This window comes from Hemicordylus capensis, chromosome 3 (assembly GCF_027244095.1).
Source record: "Hemicordylus capensis ecotype Gifberg chromosome 3, rHemCap1.1.pri, whole genome shotgun sequence".
Taxonomy (NCBI): domain Eukaryota; kingdom Metazoa; phylum Chordata; class Lepidosauria; order Squamata; family Cordylidae; genus Hemicordylus; species Hemicordylus capensis.
In genome coordinates, this window is record NC_069659.1 from 289,734,656 (window position 1) to 289,756,991 (window position 22,336).

Below are 22,336 nucleotides of genomic sequence, written 5' to 3' on the forward strand. Positions count from 1 at the left end.
ACCGGCCATTTGGCCAGCTCTTCAGCCCATTCGGGACTCCCCCCTCTGGCATGGCAGCCATTTTTGGAGGCTGCTGGACCTTCTCAATTGGCCTCTGCGTGGCCTGGGTCATGCAGAAACCAATTGCACAGGTGTGGCAGCCTCCAAAATGTGCACCGCGCCAGAGGGGGAAGGCCCGAGCAGGCCAAAGAGCTGGTCGAATGGCTGGTATGGGCATAAAGGGAGGCCTGCGGTGGAGGGGGAACCTCCGTGGACACCCCCCACACACACACCTTCAACAACTCCCCCAAAGGGGGCAAGTTAATTTTTTAAAAAAAAATTAAAATGTCCGTGAACCCCGCCAGACCAAACCAAACCGGGGGAGGGGGTTTCAAGGGTGTGCTGGACCGAACTAGCCCAGTCCAGTTCGGGTCCGGACTCAAACCGAACTGGACCAGCTGGTTCCGTGCACACCCCTAGTAGGTACTAGGCAGTGCATCAGACTGCATGGCCTGAGATGCAGAATTCACTGCATGGGTATATTCATAGGGATGCAGAGCCTTAAGAGACCTTAGTCCTAAACTACAAAGAACTTTAAAGGCTATAAACATTTTCCCCCTATAGTGGTGGTGCACATGAGTGGAGCTGCCTTGAGATGTTTTCTACAACTGTCCCTAGACATGAAGAGATTGCTGAAGATCTGGGAGGAAATGCTCTTTGAAGGATTTGTTGATTCTCTGTTTGGTGTTAGAAAAATAAACAAGTTGTTCTAGTAAGACCTAATCTATTAATCTAATTGTTCTAATCTATTGTTCTAGTAAGACCTATTTTCCTTTCACGATCCCTAAAACTGGATTAAATTTGGTCCAAATCAATTAGGCAGTTCATAAGTTAGCCCACTTACACCTGAAACATTCATGCATCTGCCATCTTGAATTGGGGTGGATGATATAATCACAAACTATGCATTTGAGGTGTCCCTATGTATCCCCAAATTTGGTCCAAACCATTCCCATTTACACCTCATATGTCATGTGTTCATCATCTTGAATCAGGGTGGATGACATAATCACAAACTACACCCTTGAGCCATCCATATGTGACCCTACACCTATAGCAAATTTGGTTCAAATAAGTTAGGTGATCTACAAGTTAGCTCTCTTGAGCCTCAAACATTCATGTATCCACCATCTTGGATCAGGGTGGATGACATCATTACAAACGACACCATTGAAGTGTCCCTACATGTGTCACTCACTACAGCTGTAGCAAATTTGGTTCAAAGAGGTTAGGCAGTTCACAAGTCAACCCACTTGCACCCAAACCTTTACACATCTGCCATCTTGAATTAGGGTGGATGACATCATCACAAACTGCACCACTGAGGTGTCCCTAAGTGTTCCTGCAACTGTACCCGTTTTGGTTCATATTGGTCCAGGCATTGTAAAACTGATGGAGGAGACACACAAATGGACAGACACACACACAGAATGTTGGGTAATCTCATGAGCCTACTGGAAAGTCGGCTAAAAACACTTTCACCTTTAATAAGAGCCAGGGACATTCTGTGAGCTTTACACATAATATTTTCGCAAGACTCCGAACCAAGAAAGAGTCATAGGGTAATGGAGATGTATGGTGGGGAATACTTTATCTTCATATTAGAAATGAAAATATATAGGAGCACCCTGAGCTCCACTGGTCAAATGGATCTGTGAAGCACTAGTATCTCCTCAGGCAAACTCTGCTAGAGTGCCAAAGTGCAGTGGGGGAAAGGAACTAGCCAACAAGGAATGTTTGAACAAATATTTTAGTGCATGTCCAGTTATTATTATTATTTATTTGTAGCCTTTGGGAGTCTATTTGCAGGTACATGTGCCCAGTTAATCTTCTTAGACCCCATTAATATTTTTCTTCCCAAAGGCTGGAAGTAGATGATTAAGTGATATATTGTTTTCCTTGTAGTATTGATGCTCAAAGAGGACAGCAGAAAACTTCTCATCTCTGCTTGTGAAGTATATATATTTGCTGGCAGAATCCAGGATACAGCCCAAAATACAGTAAATAAATTTGTTTTTTTCATAGCTGTTTTAAAGGCAGAGGTACCAGTGTTCCCTTGTATGAGCAGATGACTTGGGTCCAGCATGAGCAATTTCCAAATTCAGGTCAGGGCTCTTATGCAAAATGTAATGACATAATTGGGGGACTTCCCACTGATTATAAGTCAGCTGTCAGGGAGGCTTTATAAATTTTTATGAGGTGGTTCCCACACTTCACATTTCTACAATTTCCTGAGGATACAAAATCAGAATCAGACTAGTAGAAAAGCATTTCATTGTACTGAAAACTGTGATTTCCCATGTTTTCTTCTTTACCTTATTGTTTATTGTTAAACATTGCCATGTATTGCTTGTGTTCTTCTTGAACATGGGCACCTAAATAAACATAAAAGGTTTAGGGGAACATTTCTTGGAAATCTTTTATTCTTGGAAAGATAGAAGAGACCATGAATTACATATTCTTAGTTGGTTCTTGAAGCATCAATTTAGAAAATGTTTCGAGCCTACAGGCAAGACGGGGTCTTTTCTCCAAGTTCCACCATCTTCAAAGTACAAAGTGCTAGTTATTACCTTTAAAGCCCTGAATGGCTTAGGTCTGAGGTACCTGAGAGAGCACCTTTCTCTACAAGATCTCCACCACTCATTGAGATCATCAGTAGGGGTCTGTCTTCGGGTGCCACCAGTTCATCTTGTGGCAACCTGAGACCGGGCCTTCTCAACTGTTGCCCCTGGGTTGTGAAACGTGCTCCCCATGAATGTAAGAGGACTATCTTCCTCGGGGCCTTCAGGAGAGCCTTGAAGGCCTATATTTTTAGCCTGGCTTTTAATATTGTAATCAAATATCTAGTTTGAATTTTAATTTTAATTAGTTTTAATCTGGATTAAATGTTTTCTGATTTTACTTGTTTTATTATGTGTCTTTAATTTTAATGTAAACAGCCCTGAGCCACTTTAAGAAAAGCGGTATATAAATAGCAATAGCAATAGCACTTACATTTATATACCGCTTTATAGCCGGAGCTCTCTAAGCGGTTTACAATGATTTAGCATATTGCCCCCAACATTCTGGGTACTCATTTTACCGACCTCGGAAGGATGGAAGGCTGAGTCAACCTTGAGCCCCTGGTCAGGATTGAACTTGTAACCTTCTGGTTACAGGGCGGCAGTTTTACCACTGCGCCACCAGGGGCTCATTCTTATTCACTTATAAAGTGAAATAATGGATGGATGGATGGATGGATGGGTGGGTGGGTGGGTGGATGGATGAATCAATGAATCAATCAATTAATCAAATAGTCAATAGCATAAGAAATAAAATGGTGTGGGATATATCACCCAAGGGCAAGGAAACTCAATCTTCAGCATGAACAAGACATGTGGACTTGAGAATAAGAACCACAGACATTGCACAAGCATGAGTTAACTGGTAATGAGTCCTTTCCAAGGAGAGGGTAGGTTAAGAATGTAAGAATAGCCCTGCTGGATCAGGCCCACAGTGGCCCACTAGATGCCTCTGAACAGCCCAAAGACAAGAGACGAGGGAATGCCCTCTCTCCTGCTGTTCCTCCCCTGCAACTGGTATTTAGAGGCATCTTGCCTCTAGAGTTTTCCCACCATTTGTTGTTGTTGTTTTCTGGTAAGTGATTTGTAACTCAATGGTAGAGCATCTGCTTTGCATGCAGAAGGTCCCAGGTTCACTCCTTGGCATCTCCAGCTAGGGCTGTGAGACTCCTGCTTGAAACCTTAGAAAGCCACTGCCAGTCAGTGTAGACAATACTGGACCAATGGTCTGACTTGGGTATAAGTCAGCATTCTATGCTCTTATGTATCTTCCTAAATTAGAACGTTTGTTTGGAATTAGGACAAACCACAAGCAATTACAAAACCTGGCATAAAATCAACGTTACTACTACTACTACTACTACTACTACTACTACTACTACATAAACTTTGATAAGTTTAGCCTTAGTGAACTTCCTGAAATAAAGATAGGCCAGTGGGAAGAGGACAAGCAGGAAGGTGTAGGAAAGAAAACAGAGTTGACAAGCAGGAATCTTTAGTATGGAAAATTTGAGGGACTAAAGGAAGTAGAGGTGTGTACAACTGGTTTGACCAGTTTGATTCAAGTCCAAACCGGACTCGAATTGAACCGGGCATGTTCCATTTTATGCCTCCCGAATAGACCCCCAGCTTGGCTCAAATTCAAGCCAGTTCGGGGGCGTTGAAAGTTATTAAAAAACACACTCTCAACAACCACCACCACTCACCACTGCTCTGGGGGGGTGCTGCCGCAGCCATGGATGTGTGTGTCTCTGCCATCATCCCTTCCCCCTGCTGGCCTCCCCCTGCTCTTCCAAGGGCCATTTCGGGCCATTCTTTGGCCTTCACCCTTTTGTCCAGTGGTGGTGGCCTGGGTCATGACCTGGTGGTGAGAGGTTTTTTAATTAAATTAATTTTAAAAAAACAAAAAACGTTAGAAGCCCTGAACTGGCTCTGAGCTGAACTGGTTCGATGGCAAACCGGCTCAAATGGTTTGAACCTTGAGCTGGTTCACACATCCCTAGAAGGAAGGTGAGGCCAAGGAGTCAGGAGGGACTGCAGTTGAAGTTTCAAGGGCAGGTGGGATTGTAAGACAAGAAGACTACACAGGCTAGAGGTCCAGGGCACAGCTACAATTGAACAGTAGGGAACAAATGTTCCTGAGACTTTGAGGGAATGTGGCCTGCTTACTGGGTGACCGTAAGTTTGCTCTTGCTCCCCACCACTCACCTCTCTGAAGAAGATGGCGTGACAGAGGTCCATCTTCACTGTTTGTCCCAGGGCCCACTCCAACCTTGCTACACCGGTGCCAGAGGTCCCAAAGGCTGGGCAGTGTTGTCAACTCTCTTGCAGCATAACACAGAACAGTGAAAGAAGCTTTTCCTGGCACAGAGTCAAAGTGATAACTTTCCTCTGTCTGCTGGAGTTTTGTGTGTCAGGCTGTTGTTAAAAGCACAAGAACAGAGTCAGTAAAAAAAGCTGGCAACTCTAAGCTCTGAGCTAAGAATAGAGAGAAACAAAGAAGGCAGTTTCACATACTGATTCAAAATCTTCAGCCAAAACTTTGATTGTGGGGCTGTAGCCTGTATGCATTAGATTTAAAGAATAGCAGTCCCATGCCATTTTTTTTTTAAAGTGTTAAAGCTTTCATGAAATGGTCAGTGTTTGCAAGGCCTGGAAAATATTCATCAATGCACACAAAAAGTATTTATTCTTAAGCTTTGTGGAAGTGCATTTGTGCTTTCAGAGCACCCTGCTTCAGCCAGCAATGGAAGATTGTGTTCTGTTTTTAGGAACAATGACTTGGTCTAATAAACTTCTTAATACTTCTGTAGTCTTTTCTCGAGACGCTCACTAAAAAAATAGCCTTTTAAGATTTCCCCTAGAGGATGGACCACTTAATAAAAGGGATATGACCCCACCACCACCGAGGACCTGGCTATAAGAAGATGGTGAGATGGTAGTGATGCAAACATGTTGAAAACTGGGTTGTTAGGGATGGGTTATAGCATGTGAAGCAGGGGTGCTCTTTATTCTTACAGTCTTGCTTGAATGACTGTAAATAGATCCAAGGCAGGCAAAGCTCACCTCAAAAATAATCTTGGTTCTGCCCACAGTAGACTTACCGTACCCTCTCCCCAAGGGGAAAAAAAGAAAAATTCACCTGAAAGGAAAAGGAAGTGGCAAAGCAGATGGTGGCAGCAGATGTTTGCACAGTTGTGTGGAGTACATTATCCTGCTGGAGTCCTGGAAGTCAAGTCCCAGGATCTTCAGTGTGGGAAGGCACTGGGCCCATTCTCACAACCAAACGCTGGGTAGGAGGAGTGTCCACCCAGGACCCCAGACCCATGTACGCTTCTGAGAACCAGTCATGTGTTGGCAAAAATCAAGGTAGGAGGACAGGAAAGTGATGGCATGGTAGCCACGAATTGGGTAGGGATGGCACAGCCAACTAACCTCAATTACCCAACATTTTATATAGGGTAAAAGCACAACCCACACCATCCCATCCAGATTGTGGCTAGCACACAATGAGGCGCTTCACACGACACGTGTGAAGCGCCTAATGGGGTTCTGCGGGGAGAGCGGGCTTAGCCCACTCTCCCCGAAGATGAGCAGCCACTCATAGCTGGGCAGCCAGATCGGCCACCCACGTGGCTGCCGGCTCCATCATGGAGCTGGCAGGGGCTGCAGGGATCAGGGGCCGCAGGAGTCCCAGGATACCCCGTGCGAGCGCATGAGACATCTTGGAGAGACCCCTGAGTCCGGGAGGCTATTTGCAGCCTCCCAGTGAGGGTCTCCTCATGTGTTGCCGTGGCAGCACAGGTGCAACCAAACGGGGTTTGCGGAGCGCTAGCTCTGCTAAGCTCCTTTAAGGGGAGGGGTACTTTAGATGGTTTGCTGCTGGGAGCCGAGTGGCTCCCGTGGCAGCAGATGGCCAGGAGAAATCGAGCTAGGCTCCCTTAGCCCAATTTCTCCTGGTCGTGTGAATAGTTTCAATCACTTTCCCATCCTCCTACCTCGATTTTTGCCAACACATGTACATCTCACATGCCCAGGTCTGGGATCCTGGCTGGATACTCCTCCTATCTAGATTTTGGTCATGAGAATGGATTTATTGTCTATGATTGTTGCCATCACTGTATCTTCCTCTTCTCCTTTCCCCTTACCCTAAGGTGAGTATTTTGCCTTGGGGATGAGGAGTGGCAGCCAAACGGGGGCTTGTCGAGTTCTCGATTGGAACACTTCTTAAGCCCCGAGCAGGGGCGTAGCAAGGTTGGCGTGCATCCTGGGCCCACCAAGTGAAGATGGGCCCCTGCCGCTCCCACCTCCCTGCCTTCATCTTCAGAGAGGCAAGAAAGGGAAGCAAAGAGCAAGCTGTAGCTCAGTTGGTGGGCCCTTTTCCCCTCAGGGGCACAGAGACATCCCATCCCACCTTGATCAACCATAGCAGCGCCCTTGGCCTCAAGTACTTTCAGGGCAAACAGTAACCTGCTGGCCCTTTACTAGTTACCACACCACATCTTTGAATCCTGCCCCTCTATCAACTGAGGCTTCTACTTGGCTGATGTGCCTGATGAGTGTAAAATGCTCAAAGAGTTGATAACCCTCCCACAGTTTGTCAAAAACCTGCCCCTTCTCACCCCACATAATGATGGGGCTGGGTGAATCTTGTGGCTAAAGGAATGAAATGAGCAAAGCAATGAACTCTACTACTTTGATAAATGAGATCTAAAAATAAACCCCAATTCCCCCCTCCTTGGCACCATTGCTTTAAGAGTTCAGCTACTGCAGCCACGCTGTACATTATGAACAGCTGGTCCCTAGCAAGCATGCATAATACTTCCACTTCACTCCTCTGCCAGGATCCTGAGAGACAGAAAAGAGGGAGGGAAAAATCAATAAGTGCAGACCAATTGCAAGCTTTAAAATCACTTTGGATGGCCTCAGGGTAGCTTTCCAGAACAATATACTATAAAATAGACTGGTCAATACATGTCTTGAGAAATGGAAATTTATAGGTGACTCATGTGCTCTGAGGACACTTAAAGTTGTATGCTAGTGGAATTGCTCCCTCTCAGTGCTCTGTAATTAGCAAAGCAATAATGAGGGTCATTGCTGGCAAGGTAACATGCACACACTTCTGCCATACGGCATAGAAGAACATGCGTGCAGAGTTAACTCCATTCAGCCATCACGTTGCACATGTGTGCAAGTGTCTGTACACATGTACATGTTTTGTGTGAATGACTGTATATGTGTTCATTTTAAAAGTGATCCTGGGTACAGGACCTTTCAAATGTGGGGTATGAATAGCAAGTATACAACTGAACATGTGTTGAGCATAATGTTTGATTAACTGTATAGGCATACTGTTCTGTATGTGCATTCGTTCGCTGTACACAGATCTTATGAGCATTGAATCTAAGGTGCAACTATGGCTATCATATGCTTATTATGTTGGGGTAGGGTAGGTATTTTGAGAGCAAGTGTCATGTGCATCCTCATGAGGGTAGAATCCACATGCCACTTACAACACTCCTTTCCCCACTTATGGCAACTTATCCTCACAAAAATGCTTAACCTTAAAGATAAAGGTTCTTAAAGATGACCACAGTAGCACAGGTGCAACACAATGCTAAGTGTGTTTAGTCAGAAGTCAATCCCAGTGAGTTCAAGGGGCTTACTCCCAAGGAGGTGTGCGTAGGATGTCAACAGGGATGGCACTACAATGAAGCAGGATGAAGTGGGCCACTTCAGAGGGCAGTTTGTGGATCAGTTCCCTGGGGCACCATGGCAGCCCACCCAGAACCCCCATGGCTGGCCAGAAGAAGAAAGAAGGCAACATGACACCACATTACTTTTCCTGTTCCCTTCCTAATAGAAAATGACATTGGAAAAGGGGGCATCGTTGGGTGATCTGCTTCAGGCAGCAAAATTCAATGGACTGGCACTGGATTTCAGCCTAGGTCATGCAAAACCTCCCCATTTCAGTGGGACTCAAATGGAAATAACTGGGCCTGTCTGCTTACAATAATGGTGCAGAAGCAGAATAAAAGCTCATATTTATCCTCCCATTAAAAACCACATATTTGTAAACTGACAGCTTTTAGTGAAAGGTTTGCAGCAAACCTTTCTTGACAGCTTTTAGTGAAAGGTTTGCAGTAAACTCTCATTTCCCTCTTTTTAGCAGAACAGCTGTGTTGAATGGTCAGTCAATTCCACAGACTTGATGAGATTCCAAATATAAAAGCACATTATGGATATAATTAAATCTGTCCAACCATAATATCACTGCTTTGCTCTTTTTTTTCATGCAGTAAGGCTAAAATCCTGAGCATACTTACTTCCAAATAACCATCCTAGGATTAAGATGGATATTACACTCATTAAAATGGGATGTCCCCCATTCCCCCACTGTAGAAACAGAATGATACCTGAAGTGCAATACAGTCCTATTTAGGTTTACTCGGAAGCTCGAGTAACTTTTTTAAAATAGCAAGGCACATGAGTTAGTTAGCCTTATACTAATGCACCATCACCCAGGAACAAAACCTTTAATGAGAATGAAAGCTCCCCTATGTAAACACCTCACATGCACTGCAAAAAAGGGCGGACACACTTTCTTAAGCAATGCCTACATACTGTATACACCTGAATCCAAGACCAGGTTTCACCCCACCCCACAAGTTTTTAAATATTAGAAATCAGGAGGCCATCTTAAATTCAGAGTCCTTTTCCTTTTGAGTGAATGCAGGTATAACCTGTATTTATTTACTTTTAAAGGGGAGTCTTCTTCAATTAAGGTAAGTATGGGTAGATACATACAAGCATGTGCCCCAATTCATGTGTATGCCTGAGCCTGCCAATCATGGAAATGCTCGCCATCTTAGTTAGGGTGTTTGCCTCTTCAGATGAACACCACTCTAACTGTGAAGAGCACAAGCAAGGGAGTGAATGATGCACCAGGGTGGGACTTCCAGTGTGCTCTGGGATGGCTATACTCACATACAGCTGTTTTGAAATAACATCTGAACAGGGCTGTTCTCTCTCCCTTTTGACGCATCCTCACCCCCTGCCTTTTCAAAAGATAGGGAGAGAGGGACAAGCAAGCAGAGCCACATAAGGAGCAGCGGCGACAGTGTTGCCTCTCTACCAGTTCAGGTAGAGACAGGACAGCCTGGTGAGGTAGCCAATGGAGGCAGGCACAGGATACCCATCACCCCTGCCATTCCACCAACTGAGGTAGCTACCTCACCACAGGCCAGCCCTGTGAACCATGCTGCAGCTTCACCCTATGGATCCACTTTAGCTATGGTAGTGTCTATGCATGATAATTCAATGATGCAACCTTTAATTCAGGGAGACCAGTGGTGCAGCAGAGTTGATTAATATAGCAGAGCCAGGGAGTGGGGCAGCTACCAAATATGGAACAAGGATCCTTGTACTGAGGGTGGGATCCTTACGGGAGGAGAGCTAGTCTTGTGGTAGCAGGCATGCATTGTCCCCTTTGCTATGCATTTGAATGGGAGCACAGTTAAGATATTCTGCTTAGCGGGTGGGGCTGCTCTGGGAAGAGTATTTGCATGCTTGCATGCAAAAGGTTCCAAGTTCCCTCCCCGGCATCTCCAAGATAGGGCTGAGAGAGACCCCTGTTGCAATCTTGGAGAAGCTGCTGCCAGTCTGTGTAGACAATACTGATTTTGCTGGACCAATGGTCTGACTTGATATAAGGGCAACTTCCTATGTTCCTATGGGATGCTTAAAGTCTGATTTTATGCACACTGGAAACAGAGCTGTTAATTGCACCTAAGCATGTTATGTAGGAGGATATGCAAATTACCATGAACAAGGCTACTGGAGTGTGCAAATGAGCATAGAGGAGTGGAGATACTGATGACTACACCCTTTAGAGTCTTTCATCTTCCAAACTCATTTACATTCAAAATTAGAGCAGCAGGGTTTTTTTTAATGGATTTGTTGATTTTGCAAATTAATTTGATGTGTTCTTATTATAATATTCAGCTGGAAGAATCTGAAAGTCCTTCTTATTTAAATCATCATATTATGCCCCCAAATCAGCCAGTAGCAGTAGCAACAAGAGTATAATTTGGAAGGCTGGTCATGTAAGCAATACTTCCTAGTGCAATGTCTGGTTAATTTGCCGGCTTTTGTACAGTGGCTTGTTATGGAAAGCAAAGTTGCCTTATTTCTTTTGGGATTTATTTTTCTACAGGACCTTAAATGTTAAAACAAAATGCTTTGTTTTTAGAATAGCATGGTTATTAGCTATGATTACACTGATTTTTAACATAATGTTTTCATCAGCTGTGCTAGCTAGCAGCTATGGCTTGGACACTAAGGTCCTAATCCCCAAAACAGGAAACAAAGATGAAAAAGGAGAATTATGTCTTTAATGCCATGTCTAGTTTAGTTTATGTCCAGATAAATAGTCTCAGGAAGAACATGAGAAGTAGTTTGAAGGAGGTGACTTGTTTGAAAAGGTGGCTTCATTTGACCACCAGTGAATCTGTAAGTGAATGTAATCTGTAAGTGTACAGTGAATCTGTAATTTTTACATGTCAGTAAAATGTTGGCAAATGAGAGTGATGTCTGAACCCGCCCAAGTCTGATTCCCGACATTCTCTGCCCATCATTCCCACAACCTCTGCCCAACTTCTGTAACCTAGATTTGAAGCTGGGTGGAGAATGTCAGGTAGAGAGAGCAAGAACTGGACTTTAGCAGGTTCAGAAGTCATGCACACCAGGAGCTCATTCTCTCAGTTGCTGACATTTGACTGATGTGTTCCTCACTTATATACTTACTAGTGGTCACATAATTTCCATGAGGTTGTGGGAGATCTGTGCTCTTGGAAGGCCACATTTGCTAAATATTCCAACACACTACCAATCTGTCCTTTCAATATCAATTTCCATTTAACCTTGATTCATCTTCTCCTTCCAAGGATGTTTCTCATAAGATATTGTCCATTGTTCTCATACTAAGTGTAGACTTCAAGAAGCTAGAAAATATTTACATGGGTCAGGCTACTCTATTAGTTCTGCTACATATTTTCTAAAAATAGTGTCTAATCATCCACTGCCACTCTCACGTTGAAGCTATTCCTGGAGATTTCCCCACCCCCCAAATTTTCCCCTCACAACATCAAGCCATGTAAATCCTCAGGATTGCTTTCCATAGCCACCTGGAGACTGATGTAGATTCCTGGAGACACTAGGTCAGGCCTGGAGATTTGGCAACCATTCTGTGTTGGATTGTTGTCTCTTTCTCAATCTACTTCTTCTGAAGCACAAGCTTTTCACAGGGCCTTTACCACACAGCAGGCTTTACCATGGGATTAAGAGAGGTTAAATACTGTGAGTTACGGGACATATAAGATATTTTGAATTTGCTGAAAACTCGATGCAAAAGTGGAATATTTTACCCTGGACATAAATTGGTCTAAGCTCCAATGCTCAATGAAAAACCCGAATTGTTTATGGAGTGCTCCCTGATAGCTTGCAGGGACTTCAATGTAAACCTGGACAATATGTGAACGCACACCTGCCTGTCCAAAGTAAAATCACGATCTGGCAGGGCTCCTGATGGATCAAGATTAAAAACCTGGGTTACAGCCCAACCTAAAATGAGTCAATGCAGGTGCACTTGCTTTCCTTTTTGTTATTAAGGTTTTATTTCAGAGAAGGAGAAAATGGGAGTAAATGGAATTTACTGAATTGTACCACCACCTAGGTGAGGGCTTTTATTCCTGCATCTAGACAACTGTTATGTTAGGAAGAATCATTCTTACCCAATTTTCTCCCTGGCATGCTCATTTGCTATGTATGAGACTGTTAGTTTTGTTTTGTTCTAAATGGGGGAGAACATTCCATCATATAAGCCTCCACCACCTATAGGCTGAAGTGGTATAGTTCACACATGCACCAATGAGAACTCAGCCAGAGGGAGAAGCAAAGGTGTGCCTGTGCATGCACGCACACACATACATACATGCACAGGGTGTGTGCCTAGTGGAGGTAGGAGAGAAAAGTCTTTTTCAGATGTTCATGTGAGGAAAAACAAACCTGGGTGAGCAGAGTGCCACTGAGGTGACAGGCTCTGGCCATGACCTACATGCACTCATTAGAAAGTGTTTACAGCTAGATGCTCTCATGAATGTACATGGACTGGAGACAGAGGCTGCTGCCAGAATGCCACTCGGTGCCCCATGTTTTTGTTTTGTTCCTCATGGATGTCTAAAGGGGCTAGAGAGAAAGACAGAAGAAGCAAGGTGGGTATATACAACAAACAGCGAAAAGTGAATCCCATCCTGAAGGTTGGGATAGGTCCTGGGGCTGTAAAGATAGGTCCTGGGGCTGGAGAGGCTGAAGGCTACTGTTCTCAAACGTGCACTGCCAGTTGTACTGGGCTGGATCACTCACTGAGGTGACCCAAATAGACTGTTTTTATGTTCTCAGAATTCTTGTTCAGTTTAATTGCTTCAAATCTGGTAAAATTGCCTAGATAACCTATCTAAGAAAACAGCTGTGGATTCAATTAGTTTTTTTCCTATTTCATGCTGACTTTGCATTCACTCAGCAATGGATCTCTGTGGAAACAGATTGTCAGAAGGGAACCAAAATGTGATGGTCACCATGGGCACAATCTAGCAGGAAGTTCTCCTGCACAACAAATGGGAACACCACAACAGCAGATAGGCTTATTCCATTCACTTGAATTGGGCTTGTGTGGCATAACTTCCCAGAGGAGTCAGAGGTGATGACTGATTGATTAAGTGCCGTCAAGTCAGTGTTGACTCTTAGCGACCACACAGATAGATTATCTCCAAGATGATCTGTCTTCAACTTGGCCTTTAAGGTGTCTCAGTGGTACATTCATTGCTGTTGTAATCTAGTCCATTCACCTTGCTACTAGTCATCCTCTTCTTCTCCTTCCTTCAACTTTTCCCAGCATTATGGACTTCTCAATGGAGCTGGATCTTTGCATAATGTGTCCAAAGTATGATAGTTTGAGTCAGAGGTGCACCTAGGTAATTTTGGAGCCTGGACATAAAGGCCTTTGGAGGCCCCCGCTCCCCTGCAAATTAAGCATCATCATGCTCCACTAGGTGACCACACCACCCGGGACAGACTAAAGAGGATTTGGGGGGCCCCAGGGGCTGTGGAGGCCCTGGACTTTGGCCCCGAAGTCCAGGGGTAAGAGCGCCTCTGACTGGAGTGTATTTTAGGCTCTTAATGAAGGCAACCTTTCTATGCATGGTAACCACAACGTTCATCACACATTCAGCCCTTTCTGACAGTCTAGTTCAATTGTGATCCAACTGCACAAATCAAGTCCCATGCATCAGGCTTAAAAACTGTACTAAATTCAAGCACAGAAGTCTGGTTTTCATTTTCTTTTTAAGAATTTGTATTGTCTGAAAATTAGGTGGAGAGGGAGGGAAGGAAGGAGGACCAAATCAATCTGCTCTCATTCACGTAATCCCAGCTTTCTGGTATCTGTTTTTTTCTTTGTTTTTTAAACTTGTGAAAGCTACATTTCTCTAGACCTGCTGTTTCCCTCCTGCAGCTTTGGAAAATTGTGCAAAAGCTTTGCTAAAAGGCAAAGTTCATAAATTAAGTTAGCAAAGCCGGATTCTCAGTACAATAATTCAGCTTATCAGGCCACAACTTTGATTGACCTGAGGAATTCATAGGACTTAGTGGATCAATATTATAAATGGGTTGGATGACACTGCAGGGATATCCTAGTGTTAATTTCAGGTCATTCTCTTTAGGTTTCATTAGCGGGAGGAGGAATAAGGAGAGAATAGAGAAAGAGGAACAAAGCACTTAACTACCATCAAGGCTGGAGCATAGTAACGAGCATAAGTGATGCTCATTCCCATTAATTTTTCACAATCCATTGGCATCTTCTTGCAGGTCAAAGACAGGAAATATAATATGAGCAGCAAGCAGCATGAACAATACCACTCTGATTTTGAAGTTAGATCAAATTTTAGCAAGGACAACATAAAGATCAGTGCAGTATTCACTATAGGTCTTATCTACATTACAAATTTGGTTTCATATTAGTCTAACTGCAATGGCTGCCATCCCAAGGCTCAGAACCACAGCTCCTAGAGGTCCCTGGGAATTGAGAGCAACTATCAGATTAGTTCAGGTCTTTAGTGTAAATATGTCCAGATAGTCTTCTTCTATGAGCCACAGCTGAAAACAAATTTTGTGCAAATTGAAAATTTGGTAACATTTCAAAATTTGAATTTTGTTAAACTGCAATCCTGAGTACAAAAGTTGACATGTAACATTGACCCCAATCATACATAATGGGAAACCGGAGTTGAAGGGGCCAGAGGTTGCCAAACCTGTACATCCAAATGCATGACACTCCAGTGAAACTCTGGTCCCACAAGGAGAGTGACCCGAGGTTTTGCTCTCCAAACTCCAATTTGAGTTTGTCATGGGTTTTGGGTAGTCGTGAGTTGCAGTGAGGGTTGTAGTGAGTTTCATTGCTCCTACCCAAGGTTAACAGTCATCTGCAGTATGTCTGAATGCGAAACTGCAGGTTGGGCTGTCTGAAAGCAGAGCTGAGGGAGGAAGCTCCTCCTTCTTTCTGGCTGTGTTTGGCTGTGCGGGCTGTCCTTCATGCAAGAAGGAAGCCCACACAGCCAGTTCCCCCTTCTCTCTGCAGTCTCCCTCACTGCAGAGAGTCTCCTCTCCGTTATGTCCGGATGTGGTCAGGAGAGTGAGGGTGGGAGGTAGGGAGCAGACCTGCACGTCCATTGGACCCGCAGTTCTGTGTTACGTACAAATACGGCCATTGAGGGATATCGTGTGTGTTTTTTAAAAACCCTAAAATATTCTTACCGGTTATTTTTAAGGCAATAGTGTTAAATATAAACTTTCCAAGTTCAGTGGTTGACATCCAGATCAGTACTGCACTGATGCAACAGTGCTGACATCCACATTAATGTTGCACAGTTTGCAACGAGGAAGGGGTGATTTTTGCCAATCTCTACTCCCCTTTGAAATCCACCAAGCCACCTGAAAATGTTTCTTAGGGTCATGAAGCCCTCAAGGACCTATTTTTGGAAGACACAGTGGGCTTCAGAGGGAAGGGGAGAACGGCAATAACCGTCCCTTCTTCCCTCACATGATAGTGCAGAATTAGGGTGGATGTCAGCTCTGTTGCATCAGTTCAGTACTAGTTTAGATGGCAGCCAATATGTTTACATGTTTCCCCTAAAATCCATAATTCAGAATACTGAGGGGGAGGGATTCTAATAAATTCTAATTTTTGCAAGCAAACTAGAGTCTGGAATTTTTGAGCCCATCGCCCTCTCCCCCCAGCCCCAATTAATTTGAGCAGTAAATCTCTGGCTTACATGCTGCGCAGCACGCCACCGATGGAAGAGCAGGGCAAACATGTTGATTCCGTGAGGCTGAAAAGTCAGTCAACTCTGGTAGCAAACACAGGGAACCTCCATGGTTCTTAAGGATTGTGTCATCACTGTAGGATGCTTCTCTGGTCATTCTCAATGGGAGAAACATCCTACAATGCAGATGCAATCCTTAGGAGCCATGGTGGCTCTCCACATTTGCTAGCAGCATTGATGGGCTGCTACTCATGGAACCAGTATGATTCGTGCCCCACTCTTCCATTGCTGTGGTGCTGCACAGTCACTATGTTGTAAAACAGTGTTTGTAACTACCAGAGATTTGAGTAGCCAGTAGCCAGTGTCGATGCACCAAAACCATTGTAGAAACAGAAACTCCCTTTTGAATATAGTATGTGGAACCTTCTAGTAAAACATTGGATGTCAACAGTGCTCAGAACTAAATGTGATTGAAGAAAACAGGGGTGTTCAGCAAGTCCATATCATGTTATGTATTTCCTTGGTTCATTGACCAGCAACAGCCAATAATGTGGAGTGTGAAAATGCACTAAATAATGATGTCCCCACCATTACTACACATCATGGTAGGAAGGTCAAGAAACTTGACACAAGATTGCTGTTCTCAGCAGCAGCTCTGTATGTTCTCTGTGTTTAAATAAGAATGAGCAAAAAGAAGGCATATATGCCATACTGACTCTAATAAAGCTATGCACATAAAGCAGGTGAAAGAATAGGTTTTAAATTGTGGTTTGAGAAATGTTGTTTCCAGTGGTGTACACATATTTCATTTGTTCCACTGTCACTTCTGATCAAACAGATATTGCAATTTTGGGAAATAATGCAACCCCCCCTCCCCTCAAACACCCCCCCCCAACCCCATGTATTAGCCAAAATGAATGCGGCATTAATTACACTCCACAAGTGATTGGAAACCACGTGTTTTTCTTTCTAACCACTTTCAGCTATCTGATAAATCTATTCTCTCTCTCAAGAATAAGTTCTTTCTTGTTTTCCAAGTCTTCCTTACACGCTGCCTGCCTAGTATCAGCGGCTTGCATATTACACAGTTCACCATCGGTCTAAGGAAGATGCCCCCCTTGTGGCAGTGTTCTACTCAAAAACATGTTGCTGCTGCTTGCAAACACAGAGCAGTCTCCATGGCTCTGAAGCATAGTGTCATTGTGGGAGTGATGGAGCTCCCATGATTCCTAATGGGAGCTCCGTTGCTCCCATAATTCCCAATGGGAGCTCCGTCACTCCCATGATGATGCTGTGCTTCGGAGCCACAGAGGCCGCTGTGTGTTTGCAAGCAGCAGCAACATGTTTTTGAGTGGTGGCATGTTTTTGAGTACAACACCAGTGCAAGGTTCACAGTGGTGAGGGCTGCAAATCTGCTTTTAAAAATGCCTACAGATTTTCTGGAAGATAAATTATGTGAGGGCAGCAATATGATTTAAACATCCGAGTTACTTTGAAGTGCTTCCACATTTTCTTTCAAGCAGGCTTAAAGACCAGGTAGTCGTGAGCAATCGCACCAAGTCCTGAGGAAGACAGACCTGGCTTGGTTCCTCAGTTACACTGCTAGCAGCATTGACCTGATACACAGTCCTGTTATTTGTGAAATATAACCTAGGAAAGCAATCACTACCTGATTGCTGGTTACTTGCTGAGTTGCTAAATGGAAAATTTCTTGTGTGAATGATCCCTTAATGTAATGCCACCTATACTAGAGATGGTTTCAGCTTCTTTCTGCTTCACTTGCAAGCACAACTCCTGTGAATAAAGAGGGTGAATGAGACTGGTAATGAGTAAGGCTAAATGGTCTAAAGCATCACTTGACAACAAGCTAGCTTGTTCAAAATAAAAGGGATGGTACATTTACGATCTTAACATTTGTATATACTTTTTCATAAAATGTAATTTCTATCTGTAATTCAAAACTTGATGAATTAAAGATAATTCAGATAATTGCCCAATTTCCATTTTAACAGAAAGCTCGTGTTCCCATTTATGCTGTTGTATCCCCATACGTCCCATCTTCCTATCAATATGGAAATCAATATGGAAATTGGGCAATTATCTGAATTCTTTTCAAGTCATCAAACGTCTGAATTGCAGATAGGAATGACATTTTATGAACAGAATTCCATGTTCCTAAATGTGCTTGCCCCTATATTGTATTATCTACCTGAAAATATGTTGGGAGACAGACTCTGTTAAGCATCGAATCTCCAACATATTCCTGACATGTGTTGCCGACAACTACTTCTTTCAAAGGGTAGAGGAAGGAATGAGCGGAATCAGCTATCATTGATTTGATTCTGACCAGACACTGAAGTAGTGGAAACTTTAGGGGAAAGTGCTGAAATTCTTAATCTGGTCAGGTTAGGTTGGTCAGAAGCAGGAAGCCCCCATTCCTCTCTCCACAGAGGTCACAGAGTACATGCCCCTAATGCTGTCATGAACCCTGTCGCCTATTAAGATCATCTGAAGAGGTTGCCACCGGCTCATTTGGTGGCAACCTGGGACCAGGCCTTCTCTGTGGCTGCCCCAGGGCTTTGGAATATGCTCTCTGCTGAAATAAGAGCATCTTCTTCTCGGTTTGCTTTTAGTTAGACCCTTAAGACATACCTGTTTTCTCAGGCTTTTAACTGAAATTTTAAATTACTTCATATGTTTTTATCTTTTGCGATTGTTTTTACAATCTTGTTTTGTGAATTTTAATTGTTCTTAATTGTTTTACAGCCACCTAATGGCACAGTGGGGAAATGCTTGACTAACAAGCAGAAAGTTGCCGGTTTGAATCCCTGCTGGTATGTTTCCTAGCCTATGGGAAACACCTATATTAGGCAGCAGCAATATAGGAGGATGCTGAAAGGCATCATCTCATACTACGTGGGAGAAGGCAATGGTAAACTCTGCCTATATTCTACCAAAAGAAAACCACAGGGCTCTGTGGGCGCCAGGAGTCGAAATCGACGTGATGGCACACTTTACCTTATACTGTTTTACATTTGCTATGTTTTTAACTTTGTACACCACCTAGAGATGTCTATATCAGGCAGTATAGAAATATGATATATAAATAAATTAGCTTGTGGGCCACTCAGAAGCAAGGAGGTCCCAGGGGCGTAGCAAGGTTGGAGTGGGCCCAGAGACAAGATTTTAAAATGGGTCCCCCCCCACTCAAAGTCCAGGGCCTCCACACACCCCAGGCCCCCAAGGATTTAAGTCTGATATTCCAAAATAAGTATGCTGCCTGGAAATACATTTCACTGAATACACACACACACACATCACAATATATAGTGATATACATTGAGTACTATACATTTGTTTTACTTTTAATGCCTAGAACACACTACAAAGATGAATGATTAAAATGGGCCCCTCGCTGCAGATTAGCAAAGGAGACTTTCAACCATGCAGGGTGAGCCTATGTTTGTTTTCTCAGAATTCTGAACAAATTCAGTCAAGTTTGATTGCAGGAGGTTTTTCACAGGAGGCTTTTAAAGCCCTTTAACACACCTCTCCTCTGGAATAGAGGTGCTGCATTCACATGTTGGCCAGATTTACCCTGAAGTCCCTGCAAGTTATTGGAGAGCAGTTCACACACAAGAAAAATAAAATAAAATAAAAGCAGAAGACATGCTTCACAGTTCTCACTCAGACCTTCTGGGTTGCAAAACAACTTGAACATAAGTGCATTTATAAATGAATGAATGAATGAATGAATAAAATAAATATAATACTGTTTCTTCCAGAAGTTTTTGTAATTTTCTGCCATGAAACAAGCCACTTATAGGACTTTTTAGATAGGTTTTTTTAAGCCAGCAAATTTTCCAAGCTGTTTAAAAATAAATATTCAGAGACTTCTCAGTCCCTCCCCCCCCCATATCAAAGCCCTATGGCAAGCAGATGCCTATATATCCGGGGGCGGGAAGGTAACCACAAAAAGGAGTTCACACTCTACCTGGCAGCAAGGGGTCTTCTGCTGCAGAGAACAGTGGTGGCCACTCTGGCTGCCTCCTCCTTCCTGGCTGGCTTGGGCCCTACTCGAGTTCAGGCTTCACAGAGGCCTACACCAGACCTCCGTGGAAGCCCCGCCCACCCGCCGATCAGCTGAGAGGCGGGAGAAAAGGAGTTCTTTGCAGCGTCTGCTGCTGGATTGCCGGCCAGGAGAACAAGCTGGAGAGACGGCGAACAGGGCAAGTGGCTGAGGAGCCTTGGGGCTGGGCAGGGGGCAATGGGGAGTCACATGAGGTGCCTCTGGGGTGCCCCTCCAGGCAGTGGGGCCCCCAGACAACTGTCTCCCCTTGCCCTATCGTTGTTACGCGCCTGGGAGGTCCTCTTCCCCTCCAAAGAAAAGAATGGGGCTTTCCCACTTCCGACTGTCCCCTGATCCCACTGATAAGCAGCAGCATGGGCAGCAGGTGCTGTGGTGGGCACTGGCACCTGAGGGGAGGATGAGGGAGGAAGGGATATGGCAAGCAGTGGCTGAGGGGCCCTCAATGCCCCCCTAGCCTGTTTTCTCTGGACATGGCTGGACACTAGTAGTTTTGCTCCTAGATGTAGTCAGAAACAATTCCAACAGGAAAAAAATGGGGAACATCTCAAAAAGCCAATGGGGCTGCACAAAATTTTTAGTGATGAGCGAAAAATAAAAACACATATGACAAATGTAAGGAAAGGTAAGTTACCAAGGACAAATACAGATAACTAGCCCAGACTTAGGGACCAGGTCAAGAAAGCTAAACTTCAGAATGAGCTGAGGCTGATGAGGGATGCTAAGAAAAACAAATAGGGTTTTTCAGATATGCTCAAAGTAAGAGAAAGTGGAAAGAAATTGTAGGCCTGTTCACTGCTCAATAAATGTTAGCAGGTGGCAAAGAGAAGGCAAAACTACTCAGCTCCTATTTTGCCTCTGAACACAGTGAAACATTTGGGGCGGCAGTGTACCTCCCTGATGCCCCTTCCCCTGTTCCTTGGCAAAAGGCTTCAGAACGTGTGACTGAGCGCACACGTCACGTGCATGCGTCACGTGCATGCGTCACGTGCGTGCATCATGTGTGGGCGTAGGTCAGAAGTGTGTGCATCATGTGCGTGCATAGATCAGACATGCACGCACATGCCATACGCACGAGGCACATTCAACACGTGCACGCGTGCCATGCCCACGCGCAGTCGCACATTCTGAATCCTTTTGCCGAGGAATGTGGGAAGGGGTGGCAGGGAGGTACACTGTTGCCCCAAATACTTTTAAAAAACGGAGCGCCAGTGGGGGGGGGAGTGGGGGGAGGGGTAAGTGCACCTTCCCCCACCCTTAAAGAGCACCCCCGCCCGGCTGTGAACCGGAACGACATGGTTCCGTGCACACCACTACTCCGGGGGTAGAGGTGTGCAGAACCAGTTCAAATTGAACCAGGTTTTATTTGAACTGGTCCGGTATGGCTGGTTCGAACTTGAACTGAACTGGCCTCAAAAGAAGGTGGCCGGTCTGAGTTAGGACGAAACCAGGCCTGGTCCATTATGGACTGGTTCAACCAGGTTCAACACTTCAAGGGGTGATCCGGTGAGGATTCCCCTTTACAAGCAAAGGGGAATCCTGCCTTTAGAAGGTTTCTAAGGCTGGTCGGGGGTAGTGTCGAAAGGGTACCTTATCAGTCTGTGGTGGCAGCCACTCTAAACCCCAGTGCTCCCCCCAGCAGCATGGCCCATTTGGTGGCAGGGCGATTCTCACCTCCACAGATATGTGGAAGCTATTTGCGTGACCTCTGTGCATGTGTGGAGGCCATTTGTGTGACCGTGCAATTGGTCACACAAATGGCCTCCGTGGTTATGCGGAGGTCACACAAATGGCCTCTGCACATCCACTGAAGCTGGAACTACACTGCCATGTTTGGGCCACACTGCTGGGGGGAGAGCCAGGGTTTAGAGTAGCCACTGCCACCGACAGTGGTCAGGTACCCTCTAGCTACTCCCCCCCGCAACCCCCGCAAACCTTAGAAACCTTTTAAAAGCAGAATTCCCCTTTGATTGAAAGGGGAATTCTCACCAGATTCCTCTTTACAAGCATAACCCCTCAAGCTACGTCGGACCAGTTTGATTAAATGGATCAGACCACCAGCTGGTTTGACCGAACCAGTTTACAGACCAGCAGTTTGGCTTGAATTTGGTTTGAATTCGAACTGAACCACCAAAAATGGTTCCATGCACAACTCTGTCCTGGGGGAATCTCCCAATGCACCATGCTCATCGCACCGTGCATTGTTGGATTCCTTGAGGCCAGGAAAAGGAGTCCCAGCCTTCAGAGATCCATGCTGCACAGAGCTGCGTGAA

The 22,336-nt window shown here is 44.6% G+C and overlaps 1 long non-coding RNA gene across 2 annotated transcripts; it reads right to left on the bottom strand.

The window, feature by feature from the left end:
* Positions 1-1,506: 1,506 nt before the first annotated feature.
* On the bottom strand, positions 1,507-20,061 carry LOC128349929 (uncharacterized). Of its 2 annotated transcripts, XR_008319069.1 has the most exons (5): positions 19,971-20,061; positions 11,786-11,925; positions 4,809-5,018; positions 2,355-2,414; positions 1,507-2,270 (listed from the first exon to the last, which is right to left on the bottom strand). It is a non-coding gene; the product is annotated as an uncharacterized LOC128349929 (long non-coding RNA). The 2 variants fall into 2 exon arrangements; XR_008319068.1 differs by having other exon boundaries at positions 4,809-11,925.
* Positions 20,062-22,336: the final 2,275 nt, after the last annotated feature.